Source organism: Mustela erminea, chromosome 5, assembly GCF_009829155.1.
Source record: "Mustela erminea isolate mMusErm1 chromosome 5, mMusErm1.Pri, whole genome shotgun sequence".
Classification (NCBI taxonomy): Eukaryota; Metazoa; Chordata; class Mammalia; order Carnivora; family Mustelidae; genus Mustela; species Mustela erminea.
The window spans coordinates 53,003,569-53,028,030 of NC_045618.1; the positions used below are offsets into that span (position 1 = coordinate 53,003,569).

At 37.1% G+C, this 24,462-nt stretch overlaps 3 pseudogenes; 1 reads left to right on the top strand and 2 right to left on the bottom strand.

Moving 5' to 3' along the window:
* Positions 1 to 1,998: 1,998 nt before the first annotated feature.
* LOC116590110 lies at positions 1,999 to 11,355 on the bottom strand (annotated as a pseudogene).
* LOC116590833 lies at positions 11,233 to 13,158 on the top strand (annotated as a pseudogene).
* A 9,989-nt stretch (positions 13,159 to 23,147) lies between these two features.
* Positions 23,148 to 24,081, bottom strand: LOC116590111 (annotated as a pseudogene).
* Between the last annotated feature and the right edge of the window lie 381 nt (positions 24,082 to 24,462).

The window sequence follows — 24,462 nt, forward strand, 5'->3', positions numbered from 1 at the left end:
GCAAAAACAATGAATACTGTTATGCTGAAAAAAAAATAAATTTTTAAAAAATAAAAGGAAAGAAAATTCATGGAAACAATTGAAAATTAAACCACACCTGTCCAAAATCTTTGGGATGCAGCAAAGACGTACACACACACACACACACACACACACACACACACACAACACACCATTTCTTTATCCATTTCTCTCCCCTTGGACACAGGTCACTTCCGTATGTTGGCTATTGTAAATAATGCAGTAGTGAAAATAGAGTGGAGCTTTTAAGCTCTTTAATTGTTCACATACAGGGGTGTAATTTGTCATAAAATTTGACAAGTCCAAAGTCTGTAAAATCAAAACACAGTAGTATTGCAATAGCAAGCAAGAAGACTCTTGAGAAATTTATCCCAAGGCAGTTTTAAATCTGTATTCTTTTAGTGTTTATGAAAATGCGTGTGATTACAGTCATATAAGAAGCCATAAGAACCCAGGAGCATACCTCTTATTGAAAACATTGTCCAAAATTATTGCAAGTTTCATTCGGTTACTCAAGTAACCCAGTCATTGCTCAATTATCTCCTTTTGTTTTACGTTTCAGAATCAACATACAAGAAAATGGAATGAATTATTTGATGATTAGTTTAGTTAATACAAAAGTTAACTCTTGCTTATGATTGTCCTTTTAGGATGTAAAGATATTTAAAAACTTAGAATAAGATTTGACTCTGCGGTACTCAAACACACTTTTTTTTTTTAAGTTTTTATTTTTTCAGAGTAACAGTATTCATTATTTTTGCACCACACCCTGTGCTCCATTCTGTCCACAAGGGACAGAATCAATTCAGTAAGATACAGTGTAGATGTGGTATTTTTTAAAGTGTGTGGGTAAAACCTGATTCATTTCCTAATCCAAATTAAGTAGCAACCAATAGCTTAATTTACACCATGAAATACTGAGTCATAAAACACAGATTTTTCTCATATGGAAAGTAACTTCTATAATTGAATTTCACTGGCATACATTAACTTTTTCAATAAAAAGATTAAGCATAATACTTGGTCTCATGAAAAATGTGTTTTTTAAATCAATAGGATTTCATGTCTTTTTTCTCCTCACAGACTTTGAAAAACAGGGAAAGATTCATAGGGCATTTTATTCTCAGACTAGCTTCCTTCTGCTGAGTATCTCATGTCTTGAATGCCCGTGAAGTAACAGCTCCTCCTATACTGAGCTATGATTAGGACATTAAAATGCATTTTGCACACATACTTTATGCAAAATAAACTAGTAAGAGAAATTCAGTTTAACAAAAAGAGAAAGAAAATTGCCAAGTCCATTCCAAAGTGAATGTGTGGATTGAATGTGTATGAACATGTATGTCTGTTTACATAAAGTTATATATATTATATATTAACTACTATACCATTATACTAATATGATATTGCAATGTCATTATATTATATTGATAAATTACACATAAATATGATAAAATTATAATTATAATGTAATATAAATCTTACATTATAAAGTAGCAATACTATAGTTATATGATAAAATTTTATTTAAAGAATAAATTTATGTAGAATAAAACTATATACATGATTTTTGTTGTAATCCACAACTATTTCTCTGTAGTATAACACAATACAATTTATATCAATAAAACATCAGAATGAGATCTTTAAGCAAAATCCTATTAAAGAAAGGATATCCCCGGAATGAGTAAGAACACGTAGGTCCAAGGAAAGCTGGAATTCAGTGAAAAGTCATGTGTTGGTTACCCAGTTTTTTCATAGCAGTTTTTTTTTTTTAAAGATTTTATTTATTTGTTAGAGAGAGAGATACAGAGCGCAAGCACAGGCAGACAGAGTGGCAGGCTAGAGGCAGAGGGAGAAGCAGGCTCCCTGCCGAGCAAGGAGCCCGATGTGGGACTCGATCCCAGAACGCTGGGATCATGACCTGAGCCGAAGGCAGCCGCTTAACCAACTGAGCCACCCAGGTGTCCCTTTCATAGCAGTTTTCATCTCTTTATTTCTCCTTGTGTAGATAAGGGGGGTGGTTCAAGAGTGAAGTAAAAATGGTATAAAACACAGACAGGAGCTTGTCCACAGAGAACTGAATGAAAGACCACATGTAATTGAAAATGCAGAGCCCAAAGAAGAGTGTGACTACCATGATTGTGCAAAGCAAGTAGAGAGTGCTTTGTATACACCACCAGCAGCACGCTGTTAGACAGTGATGAGAATAACAATATAAGAGACTGAGAAGAACACAAAGCAGTTCATGGACAGCAACCCATTGTCCGATATAATATGTATAACTAAGACATAGCTGTCTATTCAGGCAAGCTTGATCACGAGAGGAAGGTCACAGAAGAAGCTGTCAACCTCATTGGGGCCACGGTAAGGTAAATTCACAGTACAGGCTACTTGACTGATGGATTGCACAAATCCAATGACCCATGAAACCAACACCAGGCCCATGCAAGTATTCCGGCTCATCATGGTCATGTAATGCAAAGGTTTGCATATAGCCACATATCTGTCATAGGCCATGGAAACCAGAAGTACCATCTCAGCCCCACTGATAAAGTACAAGAAGAAGATTTGAGCCATACATCCTCTAAAGGAGATGAGCTTTTGATCACTAAGAAAGTCCCTGATTATCTTGGGGGTGGCAAATGAGGCTAGCCGTATATCTAAGAAAGAAAGATTTCCCAGCAGGAAGTGTATAGGAGAGGAGTGCAAGTGGGGGTCAGAAATTACAGTGACCACAATGATGAGGTTACCCAGCACAGTGACCACATAGATCCCAGAGAAAAATATAAAGAAAAAATGCTGGAGGTGTTGTTAAGTGCAGAGTCCATACAACACAAATTCTGACACAAGGCATAATTCTGCAGCTCCATTATCTCAAGTTTCGGATTGTGTCCTGAATCTATATAAAGAAAAGAGGTGGACATGAAAGGGCCTGTCAACTGCCAGGCACATGAAAGTGATCACCTAAATTTCATCTGAATATAATTTTAATTTGTAAGCTATATATAAATTATAATACAAAAATGATAAAGCCACTCCCAACAACAGTTTACTTTTCTTCCATGTTAAGGCTGCTTAAAATCTTGCTTTTTAAAATTTTTTACTATCCACTTTATTAAGATAAAATGTACCTACCTACCAAAATTCACCCATTTTAAGTGTAAAACCTAATGCTTTTTAAACAAATTTATGGAGTTATGCATCCCGTCTCCACAATGCTTGCTTTGAAATCTTCACCCTCCAGACAGCGCAGTCTCCTTCATGGACTTCTGATAATAGTGGAACTATCTCCTCCTTCCATATTCATTTGTTCATTCACAAGCTCACTCATTCAGACCATGTCTATGAAACACTGACAGTTTTCCATTCCCACTTAGTTCAGTTAATAAAGCCATCAGTACGAAAGGAAATAAATCAATTAATCTAAGGCTCATACAGCTCCCCCAATTCCACATTTTTATTACTGCTCTTGTCATCTCTATTTATCAGTTAGTTTTGGGATTAAAAAGCCAATGATCCAATTCATTTGTAGACTTCTTGTGTATAAACTACTTAAGAAAATATTTTAGAATGGCTTCAATGAAAGAAATATTTTCCAAAACCTCTCAACATGAGCCAGAGCATAAAACCTACCCAATAATTTGGGGGAGGGGGTAGCTTTCACAGTATACATGAGTACTGGTAAGTTCAGCATTTGAGTTTGAATGTAGTTCTGAACTTGCAGAAGAACAGGGATGGGATGGATAGGTTTCATTATCAGTTTATCATGAGTAATTAGGTGGTACACCAGTTTTCTCCCTAAGAGTAAGATATTGTATAAACGTTTTTATAAAGACATTGAACAGAATTCTTCATGAGTAATCTCACAAATGACACAGAACTGTCCTTTGTATGAACTTTTATTATGTTGGCCCTTTACGAAATTGAGGACTATAACATGGAGTAATAGTTTGGGAAGTCTTCTTATGGGAGATAAAGTTACATGTCCCAGATCTGAAATATTCTAATGATGTGAATATGATACTGTGATAGAATAAAAAATCTAAAGGAATTCATGTTTATTATACCTGTTTTAGTGAATAGCACCAGTCTCAACCAGGTTTTTGTAAGGATAACAGAGACTCAGATTCTTTTGTTCCTCTTAAACTTTTATAAATGGATTATATTAAAAGATTTAATTGCAAGACTTCTTAGGAATAGGTGCTATCCTTCTTTAGAATGAGATTATATATCTGAAGTTAAAGAGTGCTGTGTACACAATGGATATAATCATAATTCAGGATGTCTTCACAAGTTTTGTTAGATGACACTGACACTAGCTAGCATACATTATTACGGACCATAATGGCTGTTCTTTATCGGTGTTCTTTTCCTTTATGGCCACAAAAGTTTTCACATGTAAACCTAAAACATAACTGGGTTTCATTTAGTGTGTTTTAGAAATTAAATGAGTGGAAACTCAAAACAATCAAATGGAAAACCCAGGAAACAAAAACCAAAGAAATCTTTTTAATTGCTATTAAATTAAAGATGCTCTAAAATTTGATATTCATGATAGTTGCACAATTGTGTTAATGTACTATAAGTCATTTTATTATGCAGTGGTAATGAGTGAACGTTGTGGTATGTAAATTATATCAATCAAGCTCTTGTAAAAATGGATGTCTAAAGAAGTGGGACTAAATGAACTTAAATAGGGCTCTGATTTCAGAAAACACTTCATGATTTACAAGGCCATTTAGAGGTTTTTAAAATATTAAATTTATAGTCAGAAACAAATGAGATTGATTTTGTATACCTGCAAATGCTACTTAGGAAACAAATATAACAATGACAAAATTTGTTTACCTGACAAGTTAATGTTATTTCCTCCAATGATTTTAATGTAAAAAGTAATGGAATGAATTGGTCTCTGGTTGACTTGTATGTTCAGTCACACATTCACTAAATGTCTATCAAAGGCTGTTTACTAACCTGGAGTTAGATGCTCACTGCTGGTGCTGCCGGTCCCTCGAATTATATTTCAAATATACACCTGAACAGCACTTTTTAAAATTATTTTTTTAAGTTTTTAAAATAAACATATAATGTATTTTTATCCCCAGGGGTACAGGTCTGTGAATCACCAGGTTTACATACTTCATAGCACTCACCATAGCACATACCCTCCCCAATGTCCATAACCCCAACCCCTCTCCCTGAACAGAACTTTTGAAAACATAAGAGTTTTTTATTTTGTAGAGGATTTAAAAAGTTCTTTCTCCTCCTCCTGGAAAACAGTTCCAGAAAATCATCACTTTAAGAAATTAGAGGATATAAAAATTAAAAAAAAAAAAGAAGAAGAAGTTAGAGGACTTCAGATATGAGTCTTCTTTGGACTTCAGATTGAAATATCTATATTCTCTCTCCTGTCAAATTAAGAATCCCTTAAAGATGGGACATTGATAGCCAATTACCATATGGAGCTTGAGGAATATGTTCAAGTGGAAATTTTTGGTAATAAGTCACGTTCATTTCCCTGAGTGACAAAGCTAGAAAGATTTTAAAGATGTCAGATTCTATGAACACAGGTACAATTATTTTAATAGTTTAAGCAGGATAATATGTATTTTTATCTAGTTAATACACTGTAAAATGTACTTTTCCTTTAGCAATAGGTTAACAAGTTATGTTTTAAAATATACTGAAAATCTGACAACCTTGCACATTATTCTATGTAACTTTCATCAAGCACAATACTTTGGGACATCACATTGGTATGTTCCAAAATATTTGCTTTCTTCAGATTCATATAGTCATGAATAATGAAATCTCCTGGTGTCCAGGCTACTTTGCACATGATTTATAATTGCTATCCTCTTACCTCCTCAAATCATTTTGAAGTTAATTCAGGCCCTTCTGCTAAAGGCTGCATGCTGATTACAAATATCTTGAATGTTCTGATGAATGATAATCACATTTACAACTATTGACATGACATCAATTCCATATTATATTGATAATCACATTTACAACTACTGACATGACATCAATTCCATATTAAATTGTGTATATAAGCACAATTGCATTTATGAGACATTTCACTGCCAATTCAGTATCTGCGTGTAGTATAAAGTATCATTTTCTATATTGGCTTCAGATAGTTTATTTCACTTAAAAGGAATCACAAAACTTTTCTAAGTTGTTTCTCTACTTAAAGCACACAAACCATAAATGATAAAAATTGTAGAAGTAAACTTTGTGTATCAATGTTATTTGTTTTTGATATATAGTCATTATTTAGTTATTTAGGTACAAATAAACTATGTCAAGCCAAGAATAATGGAGAAGCTCATGACAGCTAAAACAAGTGAATATTTGCATAGAGGTAGGGAAATGTTGCCTAAACATGATGACTAATTTTATGTGTCAATTTGGGAGAGTGTTTTTGGATGAAATTAAAGTTGAAACAGGTGAACTCTGAGTAAAACATATTTTCCTTCATAAGATAGGTGGGCCTTATCCAATTAGCTGCAGGCCTGAATAGAACAAAAAGACTCACCTTTCCAAGCAAAAAAGAATTCTCCAGTACATGGTCTTTGATTTTCATCTGTACCATCAGCTCTCCTGGGACTCAGGCCTTCCAGTCCACAAAGCAGAGTTCAGACTTGCAGGCTCTGAAAAACACACGAGTCATTTCTTGTAATAAATCTCTCCCTTTCTTCCTATGTCTCTGTCTCTCTCTGTCCCTTTCCTCTTCTCTTTCCTGAAAACCCTGACAGATACCATAACTATCAAGGCAGTAATAGAAAAATTCAGAAAGTAAAATAACAATACACAAAAATATGTAAATATTTTAAAAGATTTGTATTTTAGGAAGCACCACAACAAACAAACAAACAAACAAAAAGCAGTGTAAATCCAACCACAAATTTGTAAACTTGATTTCCAATCTTGAGACCCACAAAGTCACTACTGAGAGTTGTGTGGACTTAAAGTGTTCAAGGCCTACTAGTCAAAGGGCCCATCAGGGCTGACATCCAGCCTGTGCCCCAACCATCCAACAAACAATATATCCTAAACAGGCCTGGGCTTTCCCCTTGGATGCACTTCTTTTCTAATTTATACAAAGTTCCAGTGTGGCTATTTTAGCCCTGATGACAAAGCCCTAATATACTTTAGACAGAAAAAGTATTTATAAATCAGTAAGTGAAGGGAACCTGAAGGGAAAGAAGAGGAAAGAATTTAGGAAAATAATTTTTTTTTAAAGATTTTATTTATTTATCAGAGAGAGAGAGAGGGGGAGAGAGCGAGCACAGGCAGACAGAATGACAGGCAGAGGCAGAGGGAGACGCAGGCTCCCCGCCGAGCAAGGAGCCTGATGTGGGACTCGATCCCAGCACGCTGGGATCATGACCTGAGCCGAAGGCAGCTGCTTAACCAACTGAGCCACCCAGGCGTCCCGGAAAATAAATTTTTTAAAAGGAAAAGGATTAATAGGCCAATAAACATTAGAAAGTTATTCTCAATAAATAAAACTTAACAAGGCATACTTTTATCCATATGTTAGTTTTGGAATAAATAAATCAAACTCATGGTTAGGTCTAATGAAAATGGATAATTCCACAATAAAAGTAACAATACAAATTTAAATAACACCTGACATCTCTTGAGGACTTCCTCTAGGCCAGTGCTATGTCGAGTTGATTCTTTCAATTAATCTTCACAACAGTCTAATGAGAGAGACTCCATCATTACTGATTTATAAATGAGGAGACTGAGGCTAATGTGTCTGGACACACACTGCCAGTAGCAGAGTTGATGTTCTAACCAGGTGCATGGGCTCTAGAATCTATATTCTTAAGCTGTGTAAGGCCAACTCCCTCACTGTTAAGAGGAATGTAAGTCAGTACAACTTTTGGACAGACACTTGGGAAATATAAATTGGGCTCCCTGAAAAATGCCGGCAGACCTCTACCTAATATTTCTGTGATAAAAGATGTCTACCATGGGGCGCCTGGGTGGCTCAGTGGGTTAAGCCGCTGCCTTCGGCTCAGGTCATGATCTCAGGTTCCTGGGATCGAGTCCCGCGTCGGGCTCTCTGCTCAGCAGGGAGCCTGCTTCCTCCCCTCTCTCTCTCTGCCTGCCTCTCTGCCTACTTGTGATCTCTCTCTGTCAAATAAATAAATAAATAAAATCTTTAAAAAAAAAAAAAAAAAGATGTCTACCTAAGAGTTGGATTAATATATGAAAAAATATAACCATTTCATTTTGCCCAAATACATAAAATGAATTAATGATCAATGTGATACAATATAATAACAAAAATAATATTTTCAACACACATTTCAATATATTAAGAAAAGTTCATGGTGTTTTGTTTTTAAAAAAAGGACACCAGGCTATATATGTAGTCCACATTCTCCAAAGCATTGATGAATGAAATTGACCATTGTCTCCCTCACAGTATTTACATTCTCACAGAAAATGCAGATACATAAACAAAAACAAGATGGTAATTTACAATAAGGCTATGGAAAAAAATCAAGCAGGATAAGAGATAGTGGGAATGCCAAAGTTTTTTTGTTTTTTGTTTTTTTTTTTAAATAGGATGTTAAGAATAGGTTTCATTGAGAAGGTGACTTTTGACCAAAGAATTAAAGGAGGACATGGGAGTATCTATGTGTACATCTGGGAAAAGCAAAACACTGAGAGAACAGCCAGTGCGGAAACACTTAGATGGCTACTGCCTGAGGTTGTTAAACAACTCCTGGGACTGAAGTGGAATAAGATGGAGAGTGGTTGGGATGATAAGCAATTGTGGGTAGGGCCCTGTAAGACATTACCAACACATGGCTTTCTCCTCGGTGTGAAGTCGTGAGTGTGAGTTTTGAGTAGAGGACAGGCATTAGAACAGCTCTAACTGCTCCTGTTGGAAAACACAAAGATGGAAGCTAGGAGGCCAGATAAGGAGCAAGTTCACTAATTCAGACCAGCTCTGATGACAGCTCATTTCACAAATGTACACTATAAGACAGAAGCAGTCAGACTCCAGATACAGTTTGAAATTAGAGCTAACAGGACTACCTGAAGATTATTATAGGTTGTAATTATAATAGAGAAGTCAAGCATGATTCCAAGTATTGTAGCCTAAGAACCTCCAAGGATAAAGTTGCCATTATATAAGATCATAAGTACTGTATTTGTAGACAGATTGGGAGGAAAACTGAAAGGGTAAATTTGAATATATTTTATATACATATATAAAACATATATACACATTATATATACTAATATATGTATGTGTATACTTTGTATGCTACTTTCTATAGTGCCCCACAGATCTCTAAATTCCAGTTCTTTACTTTGGATTCAGTTTTTCTTTCTGTTCCTCAGATTGGAGAAATTCAATCAACTTTCCCCAAGTTCACTAGTATTTCTTCTGACAACCAAAACTGCAGTCGAGCCCCCCTAAAGAATGTTTCATTTCTGTTATTGTACTTTTTTTTCTCATAATTTCTGCTTTTTATTTTTTCCATTTCTTTATTGATGTAATTTACAAATACTAGTATTTCTTCTGACAACCAACTATTCTTCTGCTTCAATAGCCTTCACACATACAATGTAGGTATGATTTGGGGCTACAATCAAGCCTATCTTCTTATTGCTGATCTTATTTTCCAAAGATGCTTAAAATTAAAATCTTCCATTGTACATATATTTCTGCACTGTGACTATGTCTCCCCCTGTCAGAATTTACAGTACAGATGCCGGACAAATGAGTGAAGAAGCCATCCTGTAAATGAGTTTTCCAAGTCCAAGGTGAGCTCAACTCTAAAATAAGCTGTCCCTTTGTGGCTCAGACATGAACTGCTCAGCTGAGTCCTTCCCCAATCACAGACCGCAACTTCAAGGAGAATGAAATGTCTACCAAACCAGGACATTTTGGGAAACTGTCTGGCACACATCAACCTGGAACACACACCTCCAGTACTTCTTCTAGAGTCCCATGTGGTTATCTCAAATAGGCTTCCATGTATTTAAAGTTTCCACGTTTCCTTCTACTCTACTCTTTTAATATTAACTATCCCAGAGAAACATTCTTAATATGACTCTTTGACAACTTTTACTGTTTTTCTTATCATGAACTTCCTTCTCAAAAATCTTTAGGATCGATGTCCTTGCCTTCAACTCTCTATTCCAGCCTATATAAAAAGTAATATTCTTATGCCCAATCTGCCACTGCTTTCAGTCACTGAAGTACACCAACACTTATTCATGTGGTTGCTACTGCTGCTTTCCATAAACTCACTTTCGCTAACTCATCTGTTCCATGAGGGTTTCTAGTTCTCCATGTGGGTGCATGCTTTGGTGATCTGGTCTCTGTGGGTTACCTTGTCATATTCCTGCTCACACCAGAAATGGGATCCCACATTCTTTTATTTATTAAAAAGATAAAAATAAAAACTAACGATATCCGTTAAATTGTAGTATCAGTTTGCATGTCTTTATCTAGAAATGCCTAAATCATTATATTTGAAAAATCAGGGAGCACGGCTTATCCACTGCACCTCATTACTGAGCATGATAACTAGTATAACCCAGGAGCTCATTAAATGTTACTTGAAATGACAATCATTATGATGGAATCTCTGCTACTGGCATTAAGAGAAGATAATGCTAAAATTACTATTAAGAAAGAAATTCTATATATGTGCAGAAGAAGTAACTTTCATAATCATGCCTGTCTAAATAATACGTTAAGTTGTACAGGTAGCAAAAAAAAAAAAAAAAAAGAAATAAGGTTGAGACATCTGATATCATTATATAAATTGGGAATCTGCATTTCTATTGGGAATCTTGCAACTATATTAGCTACCAAAGTATAATTTTTGCTCTAACACCTCTATTCCATTTCCTTTTTTCTTTGTCATTCTAATCTCATGCCGCTATTGTACTCGGAAATGTACTGATCATTTCACTGTCACACCATTTGAAAATGAAGATATAATGGATCACTTTTAAATCTTTTAGATATTCATCTAATGATTTACTAACTCATTAATGGGTTAAGGTGTATCTGCCCTGACACTGTGCAATGATCTAGTGAGAATAAGACAAATGAGACACGACTGCAAGCCTCAAGAAGTACTTTGCTAGTAGCATTGACAAAAAAAAAAAAAAAAAAAAAAAAAATGAATGCAATAAAAACTTGAACTTGAGCACACCGTCTTTGGGGTGATTCGTGGTGGACGTTTTGAGGGCAGCTGACCTGCAGCCTGAGCGTCCCGGACCGCCTCCCGTGGAAGCCTGAGCCGGCCGTGTAGCTTTCTCCCTTTGTCTCATAACCATGTCCACCAACGAGAATGCTAATTCACCAGCTGCCCGCCTTAACAGATTCAAGAACAAGGGGAAAGACAGTACAGAAATGAGGCGACGTCGAATAGAAGTTAATGTGGAGCTGAGGAAAGCGAAGAAGGATGACCAGATGCTGAAAAGGAGAAACGTAAGCTCCTTTCCCAATGATGCTACCTCTCCACTGCAGGAAAACCGCAACAACCAGGGCACTGTAAATTGGTCAGTTGATGACATTGTCAAGGGCAGATATAGCAACAATTTGGAAAGCCAGCTCCAGGCTACTCAAGCTGCTAGGAAACTGCTTTCTCGGGAAAAGCAGCCCCCCATAGACAACATAATCCGGGCTGGTTTGATTCCAAAATTTGTGTCCTTCTTGGGCAGAACTGACTGTAGTCCCATTCAATTTGAATCCACTTGGGCTCTCACCAACATTGCTTCCGGGACCTCAGAAGATGGAGGCGCGATCCCAGCGTTCATTTCCCTGCCCACATCAGCGAACAGGCTGTGTGGGCTCTAGGAAACATTGCAGCGGATGGTTCCGTTTTTCGAGACTTCGTTATCAAATATGGTGCGGTTGAACCGCTTCTGGCTCTCCTCGCGGTTCCTGGTATGTCATCGTTAGCATGTGGCTACTTACGTAACCTTACTTGGACACTTTCAAACCTTTGTTGCAACAAGAACCCCGCACCCCCGCTAGATGCCGTCAAGCAGATTCTTCCTACCTTAGTTCGTCTCCTGCATCACGATGATCCAGAGATCTTGGCAGATACCTGCTGGGCCATCTCCTACCTGACGGATGGTCCAAACGAACGGATTGAAATGGTCGTGAAAACAGCAGTTGTGCCCCAGCTTGTGAAGCTTCTAGGAGCTACTGAATTGCCCATTGTGACTCCTGCGCTAAGAGCCATAGGAAATATTGTCACTGGGACAGATGAACAGACTCAGGTTGTAATAGAAGCAGGAGTGCTTGCTATCTTTCCCAGCCTGCTAATGAACCCCAAAACTAATATTCAGAAGGAAGCCACGTGGACAATGTCAAACATCACAGCTGGCCGCCAGGACCAGATACAGCAAGTTGTGAATCACGGATTAGTCCCGTTCCTCGTTGGTGTTCTCTCTAAGGCAGACTTTAAGACACAAAAGGAAGCTGTCTGGGCTGTGACCAACTATACAAGTGGTGGGACAGTTGAACAGATTGTATACCTCGTCCATTGTGGCATAATAGAACCATTGATGAACCTTTTAACTGCGAAGGATACCAAAATTATTCCGGTCATTTTGGATGCCATTTCCAACATCTTTCAGGCTGCTGAGTAACTAGGTGAAACCGAGAAACTTAGTATAATGATTGAAGAATGTGGAGGTTTGGACAAAATCGAGGCTCTACAAAACCATGAAAATGAGTCTGTGTACAAAGCTTCATTAAACTTGATTGAGAAGTATTTCTCTGTAGAGGAAGAGGAAGATCAGAATGTTGTGCCAGAAACTACCTCTGAAGGCTATACATTCCAGGTTCAGGATGGCACTGCTGGGACCTTTAACTTTTAGCTTGTACAGCCAATGCAGAAAGTTGTTTGTGGTGTGCTTTGTTTGGTAGAAGTTTGTCTTACTGTTTCTCTACTAAGAACTCTTTTTAAATGTGTTTTGTTATTATAGCACTTTTTACAACAAAACTCTACTTGCCCAGTTCCAAACTGTAAAAACTATATGAAGCTCCTCTTGCCAGTGGGTTTCTTATTTCTATGTGGACTCTCCTCTCTTGCAGTGTCCTGTAAATAAAGATTAAATTCCACCCTTTTCTTTAAAAAAAAAAAAAAAAAACTTGAACTTGGAATGACAGTAACACATAGCAAGCAGGGTCAACAGGTAAATAATCCAGAGGACTCAGGTTTAAGCAAAAACATCACTGAGGACATATAACACCTCAAAACTACTTTTTACTACTTTGTATGAAATTTAACATTAACTATAGAGTATATTAGTGTTAGATTGGTGGGGAATTGAGAGGGTGAAGTGTGTAAACCTGGTGATTCACAGACCTGTACCCCTGGGGATAAAAACATATGTTTATAAAAAATAAAAAGTTTAAAAAAAAAAAAAAAGAGACATGAAGGAATGAAAAAAAAAATTCTTATACAGAGGAACTTTTGTTGTGTGACTGATAACACATCACTCAATAATAGAGAACACATCAATCAATTAAATAATAGTATTTAATTAATTTCTCTCATTAAAACTATAGGGTTCCAATACTTCTTTTATGGATTTGCATTCATTTGTCACAGAGTGAGAAAATTTATTTTATTTATTCATTTATTCAACATTTAATTCCTACTATGTGAAAAACTTTTCTAGGCATTATGATTGAGTGGTGTTTTAGTTTTGGATGATTTCAAACAGTCTCAAGACAGGTTATTTTTGCTCTATCATATTGCATACCTGTGCCAAGTTTCCCTGAAAGTTCATATTCAAGAGAGTAAAGCAAAAATTTTTACTAATTAAAATGCACCTCAAAACCCAAGGGAAAATAGCAAGTGGGCTGCCTTAATGATCTCTGTGATCTTTGAAAATTGCTTAACCTCTCTGTGTCTCATCTTCAGTATGCCAGCTGCTTAGTCTAGGCTTTGGGGACACAGGCAAGTTCCCCACCCTGACCATGATCACTGAGGTAGCTGCTTGAGGGGATTTTCTGTCAGAGTTGAGAGCACAGAGGGGCTGAAAGGATGGCCCTGGGAGACAGAGCTCTTAGAGAAGGAAATAGCTCATTGCAGCTGCTGGGGGAGGATGGCCAGGGAGGCATTCTCCCCCAAATTAGTGGAAACAGGTAACAGTGCAGGCATCTAGCCTAGTCTTCCCCTCTGTTTTGGGTCTCTTCCACATGCAACCACTGGCCTCTCCCCTCTAGGCATAGCCAGAAGCCTTGCCAGGAAGGGCTGCTCCAGAAGGCTATTCCCTCAAGATCCCCAAAAAGACAATTTACACTCTCTGCAGGGGCTGGCCAGTGACTGAAATGGCACTAGTACCTGAGTGGGATCTGTGAGGCAGGAAACAATGGAGGTGTGTTGAGCCTCATAGACAGGTCCATCCACACTGGCCACACTTTGCACCATTGGCCCTCACAGGGACAGGTGCCACTTTCTAAGCACCCATGTGTGGGAGAGACAAATGGCTTGGCATTTGTGTATGTATGTATTTAATTTCACTTAATAATGCCAAATTCCTCTGCAACCTGGTTTACTCTCTCACTAATACTGCACAAGGAGCCCTATATTGCCACGTTCTTCTCACCAATTTGCATCATCCAAAATTCTAATTTTCTATTAATTTCATGGTATAAATGTGTATTGTACATTTAATTTTTTCTCATAGGAGAAGTTAGTTTTGTGTTTGTATTAGTTTTCTAGGACTTCCATAATAAATTACCACAGGCATTATGGTTTAAAATGACAAATTTATTCTTTCACATTTCTGTAGGCAGAAGTGTAAAATCAACACTAATGCAATATGATCTCATTAAGATCCTTACCTTAATTACATCTGTCAATACCCTATTTCCAAGGTCACATTCTTAATTTCCAGGTAGACATGAGTTTGAGGGGACACTATTCTATATACACAAAGTGAGGCCAGATACTTGGTTCCTGGACTATTGAGAAATCATAGCAGAGTTATCATTTTACTAATTGCATTGTTAACTTTATCCACATTGTTTTTTTTCCTTAATTATGGTTTATGCACCTCTTAATCTCATGCATGATTAACCATTAACTTTGTCTTTTTTATCTCTCTTCTCTACTTACTCACTGATTATAGAAACATAATGAGGACTAGTCAGTAACATTTGTCTTGACATATCTGATCATACCAGATCTCCAATAGTGCCTCATTGTTCAGAAGAATGCTTACCTCCATATTGCTTCAAGCACCCTCTCTTCACCACCTGCCCATCCCTTACAAGTTTTCAAGAAACCCATTACCCTCCTTTCATGTATATAAGCTGTCTCTAGGCTCAACTGGGCATGTTGGCTTTGGAAATCCCCTCCCTTCTCAATGGGCTGCCCTTCTGATAATAAAGCTGTCTTTCCTTCAAAATTGGGATCGCAGACATTGGCTGACTGCGTCTTAGGTGCACGGACAAGTTTGAGTTCCTGAACAAATTTGGTGAGCCAGCCAGGAGGTTTGTGCCTGAGGGAGGCAAGTCTTGGCCACAAGGGTGACTTCATGGGAATTTTCCACAGGATTTTGGATCACCACTGCATCCAAGAGAATTCCCTTGGCTGTCCTCCAGACCGTCACTGGCCTCTTCTCAAGGCCAAGTTTTAAGTGAAAGAATGACACCTTCCATGAGCTCTGGAAGAACTTCTGTTGTTGGAGGGTGAGTTTTAGAGCACACAATCAGCAACTGTATTTCCTCTCTTAGGAATCTTTCCTAAGAAGACCTTTAAAGAAGGGCCCTCACATATTACAAGATTAAACAGTCATAAAACCATCCTGAGTTTCTTTTGTTGATGGATCATTTGCTTAGGTTTTTCTCCTATGGCACTCATATTGCTAGTCCTGTCTGTCTTGTCTGTCTGTCTTACCTGCATTATGGGAAACATCAATTCAATCTAGAATGTAGCACTTTGGGTTGCATTACGCAAATATGGCCTTGTTTTAGTTACACTTCTATGATCAAAAAGAAAAGAATGATATTTTTTTAGTTTGGCCACAATAAAACTGGAACAGTTTTTTGCAAAGTAGCAATACTTCCCCAGAAACAATTCAAAGTCCTCAACCTCTCTGAGACAACTTATAAAAATCATTCTCCATGCCTAAGACTGAAAAAAGAAAAGGGAAGAGAAAAGAGGCCTTTTAAAAGCATAAACAGCTAGAAAAACACCCTTCTCAAAATCTAGCCCGAAGGGCACATGGGTAGCTCAGTCAATTAAGCATATGATTCTTGTATCAGGTCAGGTCTTGATTTCTGGGATGTGAGTTCAATCTCTGCACTGGGGTCCATGCCCAGTGTGGAACCTACTTAAAAAAAAAAAATCTAGCTCACAATTTCCATAAGGTTATTGGTAAAGGAAAAATACAAATCTTTACTGTACAGTCTTTGGTTCGTGTCTGGTAATATGGCATTATCTACCTCTGGTGGTATTACTAATGTTAATGATAAAAGAGCCCTATTTAGTTCAAGACAAGCACTTACAAGAATGGGGCATCCTACCACGCAAAGATAGAAACTAATTCAAATGCTTCTCTGGTTCATATAATCTGGAATAATCTCTGTTAAATTAAAGATTGAGTATGTTGGTTTAATGAAAATGGACATGTCTTTTGGAGTTATAGCTTTTATGAGTCTTGTTTGAAACATTATAGTTTCTCTACTGTTTGCTCTTCCAGATTTAAGACAACTCTCTCCTAAGAGATCTATGACTTACAGAGATTTGATAAAATATGCCTTTGTGAACAAATTCACTTTTTCTCCCTACCTGAACCCTCCAGAAATCAGAAACTCAAGAGTCAGTATTCCTTCTTTTCTGACAATTATAGCTATTTCCATAAGTTCAAGAACATCTGTTCTCCTTGTAACAAAACATCATTGGAAACATTGGTTATTTTATGAAGGCTTTGACTAGAATGCCATATTTGGGAGGGGGCATGCATAAACTCACATATGACCAGACAGCTTTAATGAACTAAGGTTGACTTTATAGTGCCAGTGAGCACCTTAGAAATATAAGCCCGATGTCTTGCTTATGGAGTTCTCAGGAGCCTTACTGGGAGAGTAGAGAATGTTTCATGCTGGTAAGTGCAGGAACCTCGGGATATCTGGGGGACTTTGAGAAGAGAGGAAATAATCCAAAGCTACAGGTACTGCAGACAAATCAAATGGCAAGTATTTGACTGGGCTTTGGGTCTCAAAAGACTATTAAAATTTCAATCTGATATTCCTCATGAATAGATCTAGCAAAGCAGGTTTAAAAGAACCTGTGTGGCTGATCACGATTCTTATTGGGCTTATGTAGGTAGTTAAGCCAAGTTTGTTAAAACTGGATTTATTTTGCAAACATACTAGTCTCAATCTGGCTACCTTCAATAAAAAAAAAGGTAAATTTAGATAGATAAAATTATATTTCAATAGCACACATTTATGAATGTTAAATTCTAATTCTGATTGTCTTCACATGTTAGTTCCTACTTAAACAATTGACTAGATCATAAATTCTCCTGGTTTGTTCGAGTATCTGTCTATGACTCTTCCAACAAAGGTTTCCCGTTTTTTCCCCATTCTTTTTTTTTTTTTTTAACTTTTTTTTTTTTTTAAGATTTTTTATTTATTTGACAGACAGAGATCACAAGTAGGCAGAGAGGCAGGCAGATGGAGAGTGAGAGAAGGAAGCAGGCTCCCTGCTGAGCAGAGAGCCCGATGTGGGACTCGATCCCAGGACCCTGAGATCATGACCTGAGACGAAGGCAGCGGCTTAACCCACTGAGCCACCCAGGCGCCCATTTCCCCATTCTTTTAACTTGAATAAACCTGGGATTCATCTACTAGCTCCAAACAATCCTGCCAGGCCAGAGACATCAGAGCAACCAGACAAGGGGCCAACCTGTGACCCCAATCATGATATAAATGCCGAAGGAATAATAAATAAATAAATAAATAAATAAATAAATAAATAAATAAATGCAGAAGGACTTCCCAGACTCCAAAAGTATCGAGAATCTATCCTGGTAGGAATAAAAACAGGAGTTTTTAAGATTCAACAAGTTAATCAGATGCCTCAAGAAGACCCCTCATCTTTTCTTGAACCACTCTATCAGGCACACCATCAATATGCTGACATTGATCCTGACACACCTGAAAACTTAAAAGTGATATATATGACTTGTATTAGCAAAGTGTTCCAGATATTCAAAGGAAATTACATAAAATAAAGATAGCTTTAGTGATGGCTACTTGGGCATTGGTAGGCAATGGTTTTAAGGTTTCTAATAAATGGGACGAAGTCCAGAAAACAGAGAAAAAAAAACAAATAAATAAAAATAAGACAGCATACTACTCTGCTGGCTTCTGCGACCTCAGGAAAATCTCCCCAAGAAACAGTAATATTTAAAAGCAAGGTCCAAGCCCAGTGCCCAGATATTCCAGAATATTGTTGAGGGCAGTTTTCCCACTTCTACTCTCCAGCCTATTGCTCTTCACCCCTTATTAGCAAGAAGTAGCTAGAACAGTCATTATTTCTATTCCCCATGATTGAGGAATTATAAAATAAGAATGGGGATTTGAGGCAGGTACCAGGTTCCCGGACCTGCTTTGAAAGCATAAGCAGAACTATAGTTGTATTAGTTGTATTATTAACTTGGCTCCATTTTCTGTTTTGTTCCCTACTTATTGTGGTTCATGCACCTCTTAACATCATGCACAATCAGTCATCAAGCTTTGCCATTTTTACTGTTACTCTCTGTTTACCCACTAATTGTAGAAACCCATGAAGGGCTGGACAGTATTATTTATTTTGACATATCTGATCATACCAGATTCTAATATTGCCACATTGTCCAGAAGAATGCTTACCTCCAGACTGTGTCAAGGACACCACAGACAGTTTTCAAGAAACATTACCTTCCTCTCATGTGTATAAGCTGTGCCTAGGACCAACAGAGGAAGGCAGCTTTGAGAATGATTTCCTGTTTTCTTCTTGGGCTAACGTCTCATGATAAAGCTTTCTTTGCTTCAAAACCAGTGTCTCAGAATTTGGCTTACAGTACATTGGGAGCAAGGTCAAATATAAGTTTGGTAAAGACTATACCTCTATTTAGACTTTCTACAGAGAGAAATATAAACCAGTTACTATTTTGTATTTACCTTTTTTTTCAATCAACACTATTTGTAAATTTCATCCTCTTTATTATATATAGTCATTTTTAAAACCCAAATTCCTTTGAGTGACTCGTAGAGTTGAAAGTTTCTATATCACTTTTCTTTGACTCAAGTATATGAGAGCAATAAATTAGCCTTTGCATTATTTGTCTGTGGAGCCAGTTTTCCAGCCCTCAGTTATATTTTAACAAATTTCTGGATTTGGAGAAGAGGTAATTACAAATGGGATTCCAGAATTTGGTTAATACTGTTAGAGGTAGAACAGAATTATAAAGAGATGCATGGCTTCTAAAAACAGACTAGTTGGAATCTGTTCTTTCCCTTCTAGCTGTGGAACGTTAAGCAAGTTAGCAAAGCCTTCTGCTTCCATTCCCTCATACAGAGAATGGGGATGGAAGTAGCACCTCACTTTTAAGACTGAGAAACTCAAAGACTTCCCTAGACAGCCTAATTATTAACTTAATTAATTTCCCCAATACTATCTTTTAGATACAGATGGAAGAATGGCTTTTGGCCACTCTCTTTAGTAGCCTCAAACAAGTCCTACTTTCCTATCTGACCAATTATGATCAATGTAAAATCATTTGGCAGCGTATTCTAAGCAAAAGCTTCAGTCTTCCAAACTGAAATGATGAGAAGATATATTTTTAGTTCCTCTTGATATTTGGAGGGATCATCCATTATTTTAGGGCAGTTAAAGACTTAGTTTTGTAAATTTATGGCAGGCAATAGATTTAAAAATCATGAACAATGATTTTTAACATACAGACAGTTTATAGTTACTGGTCTGCTTTGCCTTTTTCAGAACACTTTAACTCCTAATGGTGACTTAATGAGTTGTGACGTCCACTGGAATTCTGGACTTAGCTGATGGGTATTAGCAGATGGGAAGCCCTTAAAATAACACTAAAATGTGTCCATGAAAATGGCTATTTTTGGTAATGGTGAGATGGTAATCAGCTCCACTGCCTCTTTGGAAGGTATAGGCTGCATACTGATTGCCTATTGGGGGACTGCAAAGACTCCAGACCATTCTTTTTTTTTTTTTAAACAAATGGAGATTTTTATCGGTATAAATTTTTGTCAGCATAAATTCTGTCATTTGAAAATAACAAAGAAGCTTCAAAACATGTGACCTTTTATTTTCCCTTTTAAAAAAAAATTCATTTTTTATTAACATATAATGTATTATTTGTTTCAGGGGTACAAGTCTGTGAATCATCAGGCTTACACATTTCACAGCCCTCACCATAGCATATACCCTTCCCAATGTCCATAACCCCACCACCCTATCCCTTGCCCCTCCAGCAACCCTCAGTTTGTTTTGTGAGATTAAGAGTCTCCTATGGTTTGTCTTCCTCCTGATCCCATCTTGTTTTATTTTTTCCTTCCCTACCCCCCACAACCCCCACCTTGCCTCTCAAATTCCTCATTCTTACAAATCCTCCTTCCTATTCCTGGTTTTTGCTAAAGCTAGAAAACGAAACATAGGAGATTACGGCCACTAGGTGGCAGGCAAGCTTCTTGTAAACTTTTCCAGTTTTTACTTAATTTTAACACCAAAATTTAGATTCTTTTTCTTAGATTTCTTCTACAGCTAAAAAAGATTTACCTCTACTCTTTGGAAATGTTCAATATAGCTCCAATGAAATCAACAAAATTTTCCATGTCAAATAAACCAAGTTTGATTGGTAGTTATTATCCCAAATATGTGTCATTTTTATAAAAATGTGTAAAAATATGCATTATATTGTGTAAGCATATTAAAGGCTGTAATTCTTCTTACTGGAAAACAGATGTGTCATCAATTTTATGAGATATACCTATTTTGTTCTTTGGCAACCAGGAAAAAATTCAGAGACAGTATTAAGTCCTAGACATGTGATAAGCTAAAATATGAAGTAAAATGTTGAAAAATTATAGGAGAACATAAGATTATCATAGTTGAAACTTATATGCTAAGTCCAAGAAAATCAGCGAAAAATTTCAATGACTTAGTGTTCAGGTCAGTGGCTAATTTCAAAGAGATATACATATAACCCTACTTTTCCTTTATTCCAGAAATAGCAAAAAACAAACAAACAAAAACCCAAATAAAACAAAACCCCACACAACTAAGAAAATGAGCTAAAAAACGTAAAAAAAATTTGTAAGTTTAAGGTAGTTTCTGTATATAATGAAGAAAGTTATAAAATGTTACTGGGGTGTCGGAGGCAGGCCCCTGGCCAGGTCGGCCTCCGCCATTAAGATGGCGCCTGGCTAGTTGCCAGGTTAGGATTGCCTCGTGAGACTAAGCGGAATGCCCAAAGAGGAAGTAAACAGCATTGGTTGCTAGCGAAGTTGTTCGTTTAGGTGCACAGCCTGATTCGCTCCCTCCTGTACCCTGCTCGCTGATTGGTCATGTAAACGTATATAAGTGCATAGACTTGCGGAACTAGAGAGAGAAGATACATCTGAACTGGGGCTTCTTGTCGTCCTTGTGGGTCGAGAGCGATACTGGGGGACATGGTTCAGAATATAAATCATGTTCTAGGAATAAAAAGACCAATACTGTTAATATTTCTCCATAAATCAATATATAAGATTAATGAAATTATAATTACTTAGTATTCATATCATTTGATAAAATCATTCCAGCTAATATCAATGAATAACTGAACTGGTTTCAAGATAATCTGAACGAATAGCAATAAGGGCACTTATATAATAGATACTAAAATGTAAAATAGATTTTTAATAATGAAAACAACTTGCTATTGAATGAATCCCAAAGGCATCATGCTGACTGAAAAAAAAAAACATGCTCAAAAGGCTACTCACTGTATGATTCAACTTATTAAAAGGCAAACCAGGGACCAAAAAAAAAAAAAAAAAAAACTCAAACCAGATCACTTTATCAGAGCTGGAACATGAGACAGAAGGGTGGACCACAAAGGGGCAGAGGGAAATTTGAGGGTTGATGAAATTCTCCTATATTCTCATTGTTATGGTTACATGACTATGCATTTGTCAAGATTCACAGCATTGTACACTAAAGAGAATGATTGTTTTTTCTATTTGTAAACTGTATTTTAAAAGATGAAAAAGAAAGTTTGATTCTGGTACTAAGAATTGAAGATAGACTTTTCAGGAGTACCAGTCACCCCTTCTTCCCTATAGACTCTGAGTCAATTTATCAGTGAACTCAAAAAAAGGCAGAGACAAATATTGGTGTTATTACTGATAAAGTTGTACTGGACTTGCAACCACGTAATATAGTACTGTCCATGACACAACATGATTGCAAATTTAGTGCACTCTCCCCATCAATGGGCTGTAAACTTCCTGAAATCAGGGATGTATCTTCTGGCTCATTGTAGGCTCACAAAATATGTGAAGCATGGTTGGAGGCACTGTAACTGGGGCAACTAAGTGACTAAAATGAATACACATTAACTAGGGATTACCTACTAAATGTACTCTTTTAGCACCAGTTAATCAGACACTCAGCTAAACGGCCTATGTGAGAAGTCATCTGTGTACATTTTCTACTGATAGATTCCCAATAACAGCTACAATTAAAATAGCAGCAGTAATAACTACAAGCATAATAGAAAAGTAATAAAATTGTAAAAATTAAAAACATTCCAAAATAATAAAAGAAACATATAAAGAAATTTCTGTAGATAATTAAGTCGATAAAGAGAATTTATTCATTTTTTTGAAATTTGCATGAAAAGAAGCAGTGAAGAGAGGATTTAAATGCATGTCTTCCAGACTCTACATGTCACGTGTTTAATCACTGAAAGTGACAAAAAAAGGGGTTTGCTCTTTAACAGTTACACCTACTGGTTCCTTTTATAGAACATGAAATAGCTTCAAAGTTCATTCCTTAAAATGTCCACACAAGAAATTATTTCTTCAGAAGCATCATTTACAAAGTGTATTTCGCATTTATATGTCGAGTCCTTATCTTCTTTATGGCTGCTTTTACTTCTTGATTCCTTAATGTATAAATAATAGGATTTAAGAGAGGTGTGAAAATTGTATAAAACACAGAAAGAATTTTATCGACAGAGTATCTGCTGAAGGGCCATACATAGATAAAGACACATGGGGCAAAGAAGAGAGTCACAACCGTGATGTGTGCTGACAGAGTGGAGAAGGCATTGGCCAAACTACTGGCAGCACGGTGCCTGAGTATATGATGATCCCATAGGAGACAAGCAAGAGGAGGAAGCAGACCAGGGACAGGAGGCCACTATCAGCAACAACCAGCAGTTGTAGCAGGTAGGTGTCTTTGCAGGCAAGTTTGATCACAAGGGAAAGGTCACAGAAAAAGCTGTCCACCACACTGGGACCACAAAAGGGCAAATTTAACATGAAAGCCATCTGACTAGATGAATGCACAAATCCAACTGTATAGGAGGATAACAGTAGCCAAACAAGCACTCATGGGCTCATGGTGGTCAGGTAATTGAGGGGTTTGCATAAGGCAACATACCTGTCTATTGCCATGGCTACAAGCAACATCATCTCACTCCCCCCTAAGAGGTGCATGAAGAACATCTGAGAGTAACATCCCCACCAAGAGATGGTCTTCTGTTTTTGGAGGAAATCCACAATCATTTTATGGGTAGCAAAAGAAGCTAGGATCATATCAATACAAGAGATATTGATAAGCAGAAAATACATTGGTGTGTGAAGGCATGAATCTAAGATCACAGTGACCAAGATGAGGGGCTTCCTAACACAATCCCTGCATAGACCACGGAGAATCCTAGGAAGAATAGAATCTGAAGATTCTGAGATTTAGAAAGTCCCAACAAAATGAACTCGGACACCACTGAATGGTTTGCCCTTTCCATGTTGTCAACTTTATCCCATCATAATCAAAGTGAGTGAGAATTGTGGGCAGAAAAGTTGTGGTTACAGAAAGTATGGTTCATGTTGGTATCTAATTTTGACACTTAAACTGGGTACCTGAACTTACAGCACCTCCCACTTTTGAGAGTCAGTGATTCTGAAATGGCCCAGAGAAGTGTACCCAAAAAGCAAGGAGAATTCATAATATATATTTCTGAAAGACAAAAATAAAAACAGCACATGAAATTATCATTGTATTGTGGACTTGGAATCTGAAGACCTCAATACAACACCTAGCTGAGCTACTCATTGGGGGCAACATAGGACAAGTATCTCCTTTCCAGGGTTAAGTTTCCTCCTCAGTAACATGAAATAAAAACAAT